Source organism: Lathamus discolor, chromosome 3 (genome assembly GCF_037157495.1).
Source record: "Lathamus discolor isolate bLatDis1 chromosome 3, bLatDis1.hap1, whole genome shotgun sequence".
NCBI classification, from domain to species: Eukaryota; Metazoa; Chordata; class Aves; order Psittaciformes; family Psittacidae; genus Lathamus; species Lathamus discolor.
In genome coordinates, this window is record NC_088886.1 from 141,003,574 (window position 1) to 141,016,582 (window position 13,009).

Sequence of the window (13,009 nt, forward strand, 5' to 3'; positions counted from 1 at the left end):
GCTTGTTTCTATTTGGAGTGAGCTGCTAAAGTGCTTTGGTAGAGCTTGGTGGCCACAAAGGTCGCCTGAGATAAAGTGTCATGGCCCGAAAGTGATGTAAGGAGGTAGAAGAGGGGGGTGAGCATCACTGGGTTCTGCTGAAAGCCTCTAAGGTGCATCTCTAAGGAGGGGAGACGGTGAGGGGGAGGACTGTTTTAAACAGAATGACATGAGTCACAGTGGCGTCACTTCCCAGCAGCCAGGCAGGAGCTTCTGGTTTGATTCATGCATGCTTTATGTAAGATTTGCCATCTTGCTGAAGATCTGAACTAGGCACAGCTCCCACTTCCTTCCTGAGCACGTGCCATGGGATACTGCATGTAATGGTCCCTGGTGTGATGCTCACGGGTGGTCCATGGCACCTCAAGGTGTGCCACGGACCACCCGTGAGCATCACACCGGAGACCATTACATGTAGGTAGTGCTTATCTATTAATTTCTTTAAGTGGAAAGCATTAATTTGAAGTGCCAGCATCTCTGAGCCATTTCAGCCCCCTTTTTGCCTGAAAGATTTCAGGCTCTTCCTGGCTCATCACTGCAGCGCATTTGTAATTTGTTGTTCCAAGTTATCAAGTTGAAAACTCTACCGTAGGTGTTTGGGTTAGAAAGCATCTCTGTGCCTTGTGGGGCTCATCTCTTTGTAACTTTTTACCCCAAAGGAAGCAAATCTGACAGGTGAGAAGCTGTCACTGGAGATGAGCCTTGGATTTCTTCCCTGTATCAGGGGGATGTAGCAGCAGTCCTGCCTGGGCTCTGGGAAACCTGAACGTGGGAATAGGATCCAGGAAAAGCAGATCAATTAATGTTCTGAAAGATACGAGTGCTTCCCTTGGGGAACTGGAAAGTGCTCTCAGCCCCCACAAGCAGCCAAGCAGAAAGGCTGCAAGACTTAGTGACAGTGGCTGCATCCTGGAGACCTACTACCTTGACAGAAACAGAACAGCCACCAGCTTTCATTAAAACAGCATAAAATCCCTTCTTAGGGAATGACCCGCTTTGCTCCTCAAGGATGAGGAAACAGAAACCTTCTGTAGAGCTGATGGTCTTTGCCATGGGAACCTTCAGAGCATGAGACAATGGGCTGAAGGCGTTAATGGAGGCGCTGATGGCCTTGGAAGATTTGACCACAGCAGTGGAAAAGACCACAGGCCAGAAGGAGGAGCCAGGTATTTAGCAGAGAGGGAAGGGAGCTGCTCTGGTTTTGGAGAGAAACTCTGATCCTGAGCTTTAATACAGTGTGTTGGTGGATAGTGTTGGCAGAGGGAGATGCTGGGCTGGGATTCAGCAAGGATGAAAGGCCAGAGCCCTGTGGGAGCCTGAAGAGGGGTGGTTGTCATGCCTGGGCAGAGGAGCCTGAGGTTTGTGCTCCTGCTCAGGGAAGAGTTCAGTCTACTTGGCTAGTCCCAATCCATGTCTCCTCCCTTGCAGGAGAAAGCCCCAGCACTCAGGGCAGAGTGGGATGTAAATGCTGCCTCCCAGAGGAATGTGCTCCCATGCTCGTGTCTGCTTTGCTGTTTCAGTCTAATGCAAGACCTCTGCCCCCAGCTCAGCTCCTTGCTCGGCTGATCCCACCTCTCTGAGGGGTTATCACAGCCATCTGACTGCAGGGTTTTGGCATTAGAGTATGTGCTCTCCTCCCTCCCTGGACATGCTGCTCCCACGGGTAGGGAGGCGCTGAGGACCCAAACACCAGTGTGTGAAGGTGAGCGTGACAAATCATTGTGGTACCTACCTGAAAGATGGGATGTGTGAGTTTGAACTGCATGGGTAAGGCAGGAGCCCTGGTTCTCTGCTTCCAGATACCGACACACAAAAGCTACTTCCATCCTTAGGGGAAGGAACAGCTCCAATTATATTTTGTGGTTTGTGTGCTTAGCGAATTTGACAGACTGGGTAGGATGGAAGATTTAGCAGGCTTTCTTAGCCAAGATGGGCTTGGTTTTGGGTAGTTGTCTCCTAAGGATGGAAGTTCACATTCAGGCAGGTGTGTGGGGAACGTCAGAGCTGCAGAATGGGGGTTGACAGTAATGGGGATTGAACTGGCTGGTTCAAGATACCTGTGTCTGTCTGCCAGCTAACCCTGGCAGAGGAATAAGGATCTCAAAAACAAAGTTCTGATTGAAAGTAGAGACCTACATACACATAACAACAAGGGGAAGGCTAACACAGTATGATTTCAGACATCAGAAAAGGCAAGTGAGGGAAAGATGCCAGGAATACTGTACCCTCAGGCAAAGCTTTGATTAGAGTTTATCCCTTATGATACCTGAATCCAAAGGAGACAAGAGGAAGTATCAGAAAAAAAAGGGGAATTTGCAGGTTATGCTGCCCATGGAGGTGCTGCTTCAGGGTTGTGCTGAGATGTGAGCATCTCTCTCCCTTAAAACTCCTGTTGATGCACCTTTATGTCCTGGACTCTTTGGTGTCAGCTGGGGAATGTTTCAGATCCTGGTGTCGGATAAACAGGGCTTGTACCACTGTTCAGTGGTGCCTTGCTTTTAGGCTTGCAAAGAGCAGCTATGTTGCAAGCATGAGTGCTGATGCTCAGCCGCTGTCTCTATGTTGCACATGCTGCCTTTCCTCTCTGCCTCCAAGACAAACTCTTCAGTAAACTGCCACAAAAAAAACATGTCTTGACATGCTTGCAAATCACACTGTGAAGAGATATGGGCTGGGGGTGGATGGGTGGGTGTTATCCTTAAGTGTCCCTATGTGTTCTTTTATTCCATATAATTTGCTGGTGTGATTTCCAGCCTATGCTGATTACAAAGGCTTCTCCTGCTTATCTGATTAAAGGACTTTCCAAAAGGCGGAAATTCCATCCTGACCAGGTAAAATTCACCTGCTCCATAGGGAGTTTATATTGAGGTGCCCAACCCCAGTCCCTGAGCAACACAAGGTAGGTAGCTCTCCTTAGCTTCTTGCCTTCTGGTTGTGAGCTGCTTTTGCTTTTTAGGAGACAAAGCTCAATGAACAAGGTATTCTGCAGGCGTTGCTATTTGTATGCTAAAAGCAACACTTGCGTTGTCGGGAAGTCAAAGGTCCAAATGTGCTTGTAACATGGCAGAAATAAGTGAGGCTCTGGGCATGGTGAATCTGACCCTCCATCTTCACTTTTCACAGCTTCATGCTAATTGGAGAGGAGACACACTGCCAGCTCACTCTCTGGGGAGAAAAAGGCAGGAACCAATTTGCAAAGCCATATAAATATGGAAGTAGGATTTTTTTTGGCGTGGGAGGTGTTACCAGTACCACACATTACAGTTCCTTGGCTTTATCACATCGTAGGCTTTTACCGAGACATGAGTAAGTTCACTAAATAAGGAATATGAAAACAGCTTGTGAAACGGGTTGAGTCATCAGAGAAAATCAGATGAAGTTCTGACACCAGGGCCACGGTTGTAAAGTCCTATTTTGTTTTACCATTGCATTATAAGCAATGGGATTGTTTCAGTCTTTTTATTTCAGCCTCAGAATTCAAAGCACTCTGGCATCCAAGTAAGGGTTACCAAAGGAGTTCATTTTTCTGTAAGTAGCTGTGGCGCATCCTCATGCATCCTGCCTATGAACACTTCCAGGGAATGTAAAGGTTACCAAGAGAAATAACTTCTGCGGTTATAGCTCAAATGCTTAGCACTTCTTCCAGCTTTGTCTAGTTATTTAACAGGATTTATGGCCCCTAGATATCCCTTTCAAGTGCTAGCTTGCTGTCTGTTACTTGTAGCTCCTGAGAATCCTAGCAGGACCTGTTGTGCCAGGAGCTGTACAAGCACCAAACAAACCCAGAAAGCCAGAAACACAAGACCGGGAGTGACAACAGTAGATAGCAAGGGATGAAGAAGCTCAAAGCACCTTATAGCAGCATTGCCCTAGGACTCCCACTTCCGTCAGGGACTTTTTGCGTGTGCCAGAATAGGGCACGGGAGACCACAGGTGGAAGGCACCTCTAGGTAACAAGCATGCATGAGATCCATGGGACCCACTAGTCCCATAAACTATGGATTTATGTAGTACAAATTGTACAGCTACATGACACAGGGATCCCTGCCCCAGCCTCAGCCTATGCTCATTGTAGTCATAACCAGGATTTCAGGACAGGCAGCACATCAAGGTGTCCCATCTGCTGGGACTGTTAGATACTCAGAAGTGACAGGAAAACCGATGACAACCTCAAACCCCTTTGGCATAACCATTTTTCCAGATTTCATTTTACTGCACTTCTCATGATAGTAAAGTTACTCACATGAGCAAGCATTCATTGGACCAGGCTTGAGGCTCCCAAGTGAAAAGACAATGTAGGTTTTTATGGGCTCTCCTTTGTATGTGTGTGTATGTGAATAGCAGTTTATTTCTGTCATACAGATACTCCATTTCTGAGATTCCTTTGTAAAGCAGGCAGCTTTCGATAGTGAGTCATCTTTCATTATTAAATTGCCCATACATTGTGAGCTGCCTCCAGGCCCTGATCCAAAGCCTATTGCCATCAGTGGGGAGGACAGCTCCTGAATACAGTGGGCTTCAGATCAGGCCCTGGATGAATCTTTCTGCTAAGTCTTTATTTTAAGGAACAGCTTGTTGTAATTGTAACTAAACTCGCTGCTGCATTAAAATGGAATATGAGGTCTACAGGACTCAAACTGGAACAACAGGTACATCCTCTCTGCTCTAATGCCTCCAATCATGTTCAGTCAAGTTAACTGGAAAATCAATTGACACAAATTCCAGCAGGACCATTAACTGCCATCCGGCTAGGCCCCGAGAGGCAGATTTCTAGCAGGGATGGAGCAGAACTGTGAGTGTTCATCACCTATAGATGCTGTCAACCTGAGGTCTCCCTATCAATGCCCATGTTGCCCCAAGTAATTACTGTGGCTAACAGAGAGCCTGGGGGGGCAGGCAGTCTGGGATTAATTGTGGGCTCTGACCCTGGCTTTGCAAGCAAGTGATGCAGCTGCTCTGTGCACTCCTGCTGGCACAGTCACATTTATCAAAAGCATAGAGGAAGTGAGTGAGGCCTGGACTGACCAAGCTGGCCAGATGGATCCCTTGAGTATATCAAAAAGGATTGTAGCAGCAAAACTCTGTTTTCCACAGGACAGCTCATTTCTCCTGCGGAGGATATTTCTGCTCTGCTGGTAAAAAAGCAGAGCTTTGCTGATGTGGCTTTGCTCACACAGGAAGCGTTTTGCTGCTAGAGTAGACCTGAATTTCTCTCTAAATGTTTCTTGTAGGCTTATCCATATGTCTCTGCATCCTGCTTTGCATCAGGGTTAATGATATTGATCTCATTCTGAGCAAGGCGTGAAGCTTTTTTCTTACAATGCACATTAGACCTAAGGACAAAGGCTATCCTAAGCTCAAAATCTCTCTACCATGATGCATTTACCATATTGTGATGCCATATGTTCCATATTACAAGAGAGAGTTTGTTGTTGGTTTGGGGTTTTTTTCTTCTTTCCCTCCAGGATATAACGTTTTATTTAGTTAAAACCAAACCCCATCGGGCAGCACTTTCAGACAGCCACCATGGGGTACAGCAGCTGCTCTGCCAGGAAGGAAGCAATGGGAGCCCTGGGTGGGTGGCAAAAAATCTGTGTGCTACCGAGTGCTAAAGCATTGACATGGTTCAGTTTACTAAATCCAGCTGTGAAGAGCAGCTGGTTTTCTGGCAGTGAGCATGACCTATGCAGGCAGATACGCTTGAGAGAATCGATCAGGGGCCACCAGTAGGGAGAAGGGGGGAAGGTATGTTGTTGCCTGCACTAAGTGCTAAAGTGGTTCCTGGCACTTGTGACTACCAAATCCAGCTGCAAGGAGTTTTTCTGAACTTGGATGTGACATGTGATGGGGATATGCCTCTGCCATGTGTGTGAGGGGAAGCAGAAGGCTTCTGCATAACCAGCCACTGCCCTGGGGAAAGGTCACTGGGACAAGTGGGGGATGTCTGCAGACCGCAGGAGAGACTGCCAAGGGCAGTGTTCCAACCTCAGCTCTTCCCATTCCCTTCTCTTGAGGCTCCCCCTCAGGGAAGGAGCTGAGGACACCAGGGGAAACAGCAGGCACAGCAAGGGGAGATCATGTAGAATAAACAGCAGGACACTTCCTTGGAGGGCTGGAAAAGATAATGCCCATTATCTGGGGCTGAAGTGTGAAAAGCGGCTCTGCTGAAGCCTGCCAGCTTGGGTGTGATAGGAGAAAGGATGTCCTGCTGCCCCTGGGCTCAGCCTGGGACATGCTAAGTGCTAATGGGGAGAGAGGTCCAATATAATCCCTGGGGTGGTGGTTTTAGTTGCCATGATAAAGCTGGGAGTTATCTTTTGCTTTCCTTTGATCTTCAAAGAGCAGGAGGAAATTTCACACTTAGGGGAGCCACCCGGTGTCAGGTGAAGTTGCTGCAGCTTGCCAAAGTCGGTCAGACACCATAAGGTCAGCAGCTCACCTGGGTTAGTGTGAAAATACCTTGCAGAAAGGAGTCTGCCTTTTCCTGTGGCTGGCTTTGGCGCCCTGGTTAGAAAATCACATTTGTTTGTGGAAGGATGCAGAGCAGATGGATGGCTCAAAGAGGGAGTAAAATCCAGGCAATGAGATTCTGATGCATTTGTCAGTTTGGATGTACATTACTTTGCTGGATGGATGTGGTCAGCCAAAATCATGGCTTTTGTTCCAATCAAATTACAAATTTACTGCAGCCGCCTCCTTCCAGAGTGCTGAAGAGGAATGGAGGTGGGAGGAAAGAGAGCTTTCAGCATTTCAGGATGCTCTGCAGAAGGCACATGTCCAGTCTGCCATCTCGGTCAAACATCATTTTGTCTGTACTGGCCACAATGACTGAAAAAGCTGCCTTGAAATGAAGCAGCTTAGGTTACAGGCCCATGTGGGCTCTCTCTGTCCCTTGCCCTGCAGCCTGGCTCACCACACACACCAAGTGCAGACATTCAGAGATTTCTCTGCATCCACCAGCCAATTCCCCCAGGGAGCCTCTGTGGCCCCTGGTTAGTCTGTGTCCTGGTGCTGCTGGGAACGGGTTGCAAAATATCCCTTTGGTCAATGATATCATCCAACCAGCAACACCTCCCAGGCTGGGACAGGCACCGCTGCTTCCCCTTGGTCCCTCACCCACTCTTTTATAACAGCGAGAAATCAGTCTTTCTGTGGACACAGCTTCAGAGCAAGCAGCCCTGCAGATGGGATGCATATATTTTTGTCTGCATGGCTCTCTTACTACCTGGATCATGTTTCCTGCTTGCTTGAACAAGGGGAGATTCTTTGGAAGTAAAATTGACTGTTGTTAGCTCACCTCCCAATTTCCCAGGCTCAAACTGCTGTCTGAGCTGGCGATCTCTCACCTGGAGTTTGGGATCAGGCAGGTCTTCAGAGATCACCCTGTCTTAGGATTTATTTTGATGAGAACCAGTTGATCCTGTCCTCCCTGGGCTGTCCCCGAGCTCTGCTGGTGCATAGGCAGTTTCCCCACTGGGGAACACTGCAGACTCCCAAAAGCAGCCACTCTGCTGCTTTGATGCCCATGAGCTGATGCCAAATCAGCCCCACTTCAAGGCAGCCTTCACCAAGGCCGAAGGGTGCTGTGGGCTGCTACTGGGTACAAAAGTTGTGTGGGCTCCAGGGTCCCTGATTCACTTCTTCACTTCCAAACCACCCAAAACCAGACCTGGGGTGCCCTCCAGCCCCACTGACCCCATAACCAGTCCATTGCAGGGCCCTGCCCTTGTCAGGGGGTTAAAAAAGAAACACCACAGAGCAATGCTTTCTTTCACAAAACTGCCAAACGCAACAAAGCTCTTTGTTGCATCAGAGCAAAGAAAAACATAGATGGTTTCCATCCCTTTGGCAGGATGCGGCCGCTCTCACCCCACAGCAGGAGCCAGCCTAGCCAACAGTGCCTGCCAGCAAAGCTCCTGGCTCAGCCCTGCTGCAGCACCCATGTCTGTAATTCGTGTTGTGTGTATGCTGTGGCTTGCTTCAGAAAATTAGTGAAACAAGTGAAGTTAATTCAACCACAACCGCATTTTATTCATAGGAGGCTCAGTTGCAGGATGATTCTATAACAACTGCTTTCCCTTAATAAACCTGCAGCAGATTAATTCTTAATAAAATACACTGGTTTTAGAGGGAACCTTTTCCTATTGTTTATCTTACTCTGCTGTTTTACCCTGCCACTCTCTTCTTGACAAGCATGTTAGCTTTCTCAAAATACGGTTGGATGAATGAGTTTACGGATGAATACTTAACAGTCAGCAATAATTATTTGCCTTTACATATTAAAAGGATCATAAAGATCAAGAGAGATTTTTAAACATTATTTTTATTTGACTGTTTTGAATTGTTTAAAGAGCATAGAAACAAAGTCGGAAGAGAAGCAGCAAAAAAAAAGACTGATGCTTTCCATGATTGGCAGAGCACTCACTGCAAGGAAATAACAGGAGAGATTGGCAGGTCTCCTGTGGCCTGAAAGAACCCTTCCACCCCCAGCAGCTTATAAAACACACAGGGAAGAGCTAATGATCCAAACATGGTGCCAGGCAATGGGAGGCACACAGCTACCCACTGCCTGATGCCCTGCGGCACTGCGCTGGCAAGAGCCAATGGGCAGCTACTGCTCTGCCCTCCTCCTCTGAAAGCAGCTGTGACCAGCAGCACCGGATCACTCCCAAATCACAGGAGTAAGTGCTGCTATCACCATTGATGGCACATTTGTGCTTTGTATACAGGTATATTGATGCTTTTCTGCCTATTACCTCTTACAGTGTATAACCCCCACTATGGATGTGGGCAGGGAGCAGGAGAAGGGGTGTCCACTGCCTTGTGAAACATCAGCACAAGAGATAAAAAAGAGCAAGGAAAGGGTCTGACAGTGGTGGGAATGGGTACCCACTATTGCAACACATATATCACTAACGCTGTGCAGGCAGCATCTAAACCTGTCATTACATCCACCCCTTATCAAAGCCTGTAGGCTTAGGACTTTCTCTTTTAAGTTTTTTCTTTACAGGCAGTTCACTGGCAAAGACACAGGTGTTTCTGCAGGTTTTGGTGCGGGGCCACACTCTTGCATTGCAATGCACACAGATGACTACAGGGCTTGACAGCAAAAGAACTTGGTACCTTTGGACAAGGAAAAGATTTCTTGGAAGGGAAACCTGCATTTGGTTGGCTTGCATGTTTTTCAGAGCAAGTGCTCCTTGTTCCTTTGAAAGCCTGGTGGGTTGAGTACGCTGAGACTGATGTGCATGCCCAGGTCTTTTGAGATAGGGCTGGTTTTTCCTATTCACCTGTTAGAATCCCCACTGAATTCAAAGGTGAGAGAAAGCTGCACTATGGTCTTGCTGCCTTAGGATTTGGGTTTACATAGGTAGTTCAGAAGGAGAGGTATTCTTGGCTGTCCCAGTGTTACCCTGCTTGACCGTGGGGAAGATATTTTCTCACTGCCTCTGTTTCACAAGCTGAAATTACAATATTAGAATATCTGATTATGTTCAGAGTGCTGTTAAACACTGATTCCTGCAGGATCTAAGCGTCAACCAAAGCACTGTGCTACGGCTAGCTCCTGACATTCTGCTGTGACACCAACAAGTGTCCCCAGCAGTGCTCTACCTCCCCTACCGACTTCAAGTGGTGAAGCACAAGTCGTTGATGGGATGAGCCCGCTGATTTCTATAGTCATTTAAAAATGGCAGTAAATACCTTGGTGATTGCAGTCATTCATGAATGAAAGCAATCTATACACGTTGGTTTACAACTGAAAGTAGTAACAGAAGAAGTTAATAATACACTTAAAATGCCTTTTTCCCCCCACAGTATGTTTAGCATCTTTTTTTCTAAGAGAAATCTTACTATTTGAGAAGAGAGAAAAAAATACTACAGGCTTGAAATCCCATCTCTGTGTTCCTGTTGAGCTTCATGAAAGAAACGCCTGACATATTTTTATGCCAATGAAGCCTAGATGAATTAAAGTCATGTTCCCACTTTCTCCTTTCTAATGCTAATGTTTAATTCCAGCGTATTTATAGAAAAACACTGCTTATGAAACAGGGCCATAGAATAAAGCTCTGCAGCACCTACTGAAGCGAGCTGAACTCCATGTATAGTGAGCACTGATTACATGTTTGCAGGTTCTGGTTAAAGTGCACTGTCTTACTAGCTGCCAGCTTGCTGCACTCCTACAGCCACAGCAGCTTGACAGAATAAAGACAACACGCATCGCCCTTGGGTTGGGTGCATGTTTTCAGCATGGACTGCAAAACCAAAAGGATAACACAAGAATGTAATACCTATTCCTCCCCACCCCTCCGCTCCCTCAAATACAGATCTCTAAAAGCTATGTGACAAAACCTGTATGCTGGGGCCTGCATTTGAAACATGCTTTGAAGATGATCATTTGCCGCTTAATCCTTAATGAATACAGTTGCTATTTTTACAAGCATATCACAGTGGTGGGAGTGTTTGTTGGTTAAATACCCATGAGATATGGTTTTATTCTTATGAATAAATATAGCCTGACGTCTGTGCACATCCGTACGCAAACATAAATCATCTCCAAACTGCAGGAGTATGCCATATATCCAAAGTCCTCAAGAAGGAATGAACACCTGGGGATAAAAGAGATCTGAGCTCCTTATTTGTGTCTGTTCATAATACAGAGGGTGATGTGCTGCTTGGTCCACCTCAGCAACAGCAAGTTGTCTGGGGCACCAGACGTGAACTAGCAGGCTGTGGGATCTCAGCTATTAGAGCTTTGACTGGAGTCAGGGTTTTCAAGGGGACTTGGTGCATCCACAGTAAATAACGTTTATTATTATTATTATTATTATTAGCAGAATAGGCAAAATTCTCCTCAGCCAATGGCCACCCTGGTGAGTCTGAACCTACTCTTTAGGGGAGGAAGATTAAATTCATGCTCTGGCAGTCTATGACTAAGTGAAAATACGTTTCTAAACCACAAAAGAAGGGTTGAACACATGACTCAAGGCATCCTGTACTCACTTGGAAGACAAATAGGAATGAATTTTAGAACCTGTCAATTTAGAAACATTTATATGCCCATTACTGCCCTGAGAAACAAGGATGAGTCACAGAGTGGTCCTTCCACTCGTGGTCTTTAGCAGGAGGAGAAGGATGCTAGTGAGGAGATATCCCAGCTGTTTGTTGGGACAAAACCTTTGCTGAGTGTTTCAGCAGAGGTCAGACTGCACTGCCTGCTGTGCGGTGCCAGTGGAGTCTCATAACATAAAACATATTATTGCTGTCCTCCCCTGCCCTAGTGCTTCACGGGCTGATTCTGAAAATTACAAGTTCATCTGAAATGCATTAATCCATGCAATTTATTTACATGCAAATATTAACACAAAAATGGATGAAAATAATAATTTTAACCACATAGAATCACAAAATAGTTAGGGTTGGAAAGGACCTTAAGATCATGCAGTTCCAACCCCCCCTGCCATGGGCAGGGACACCTCACACTAAACCATCTCACCCAAGGCTACGTCCAACCTGGCCTTGAATGCTGCCAGGGATGGAGCATTCACAACTTCCTTGGGCAACATTCCAGTGCCTCACCACCCTCACAGTAAAGAACTTCTTCCTTATATCCAATCTAAACTTCCCCTGTTTAAGTTTAAACCCATTACCCCTTGTCCTATTGCTACAGTCCTTAATATGGGATTGCTTAAGTGTATTGTGAGGAAAAGTGGTGAATTTAACTACCCTCTCTTTTCTAAGCCGTTGTTTCTCCCCCCCACCAGTGAATCCCCCTAGATGGGCCAGGCAACTGACACCCAAAATAGTGGCATCTGTAATTCACTTCACCTCTGAAAAAGTGAAGAGCAAATCCCCAAACCAGTCCCAGAAAGAAGTTGTGAGACTCATTTAAGGGCTTAAAATTCTTTGAAATCCGAAAATTTGAATTAATCAAAGGTGATTAAAAAAAAATGAAAACAGAGAAAACATTTCCCTCCCCCCCACGTCCCATTGAAGTGAGCTATTTAAATGTAAATGCAGAGCAGTCAGGCAGGAGGTTTTCATTCTGAAACTGTTTGTGGTACAATCATTGAATTCTTTAGTTTTTTAAGCAATTTAAGGGCTTTATGAAGAAACAAGGAAGCATTTCTTGAAAGGTGGAGGTGAAATCTGTTATAAAAGCCTCCTGATGGGCTGCTAGTAAAACCGTTTCATTACATTGCAATTAAGAATGGTTGGGAGTGAGATTTTCCTATTGTGGCAAGGAAATAACTTTCCTACTTATTATTCTAGGAGAGGTAGGAACTAGGCAGTTGTGTTTAAATCTACTCTTTATTAGTGTTAAGGGGATCAGAACAGGAATTCTGCAACATACCGAGAAATGCTGGCTACAGCTGCATTACTGTCACCTTGAAGACTGTTTTCTCTGAGACATCGAGCCCCTACTGTTGTCACGATAACACCTGAAATTACTGTAACTGAAGGAGATTAAAAGAAAATGAATGTTTCTCTTCCTTCGCGTTGCTTGTTTTGTATGTTTGACAGCTCCTTTCGGGAGCTGAATAGCGGCTCTCTGGGAGATAAAGGAGTGAGAACACTCAAGCAAGGGAGTTGGTATAGTGGGAATGGAGAGCAAAAATGGGCGTAAATCAGCTAAACCTGACTGGCGCCCACACCTCAGGGCCCCGCCGCCATGGGGCAGACTGCGACCCTCAGGCCTGGGGGGCTGGCTGGGTGAGGGGACACGGTGGGGCCCAGCCGCAGGCCTCAACACCTCTTTTTAGATAGATTTCTTTATTTCTGGATCCTCGCATAAAAGACAGGGTCTGAGAGGAAGGTTTTGTTTCACGCTCGCTGCCCTTCCACCTCAGGATGGGACTGGGCACGGCTCCGCGCTGCTCGCCCCCGGGTCCACCTGCCCCGGCCCGGCAGCGCCCCCTGCAGGCCTGCTGCTCCGCGCCCCTCCGGCCGCACCACTGTCGCCCGCCCGGCG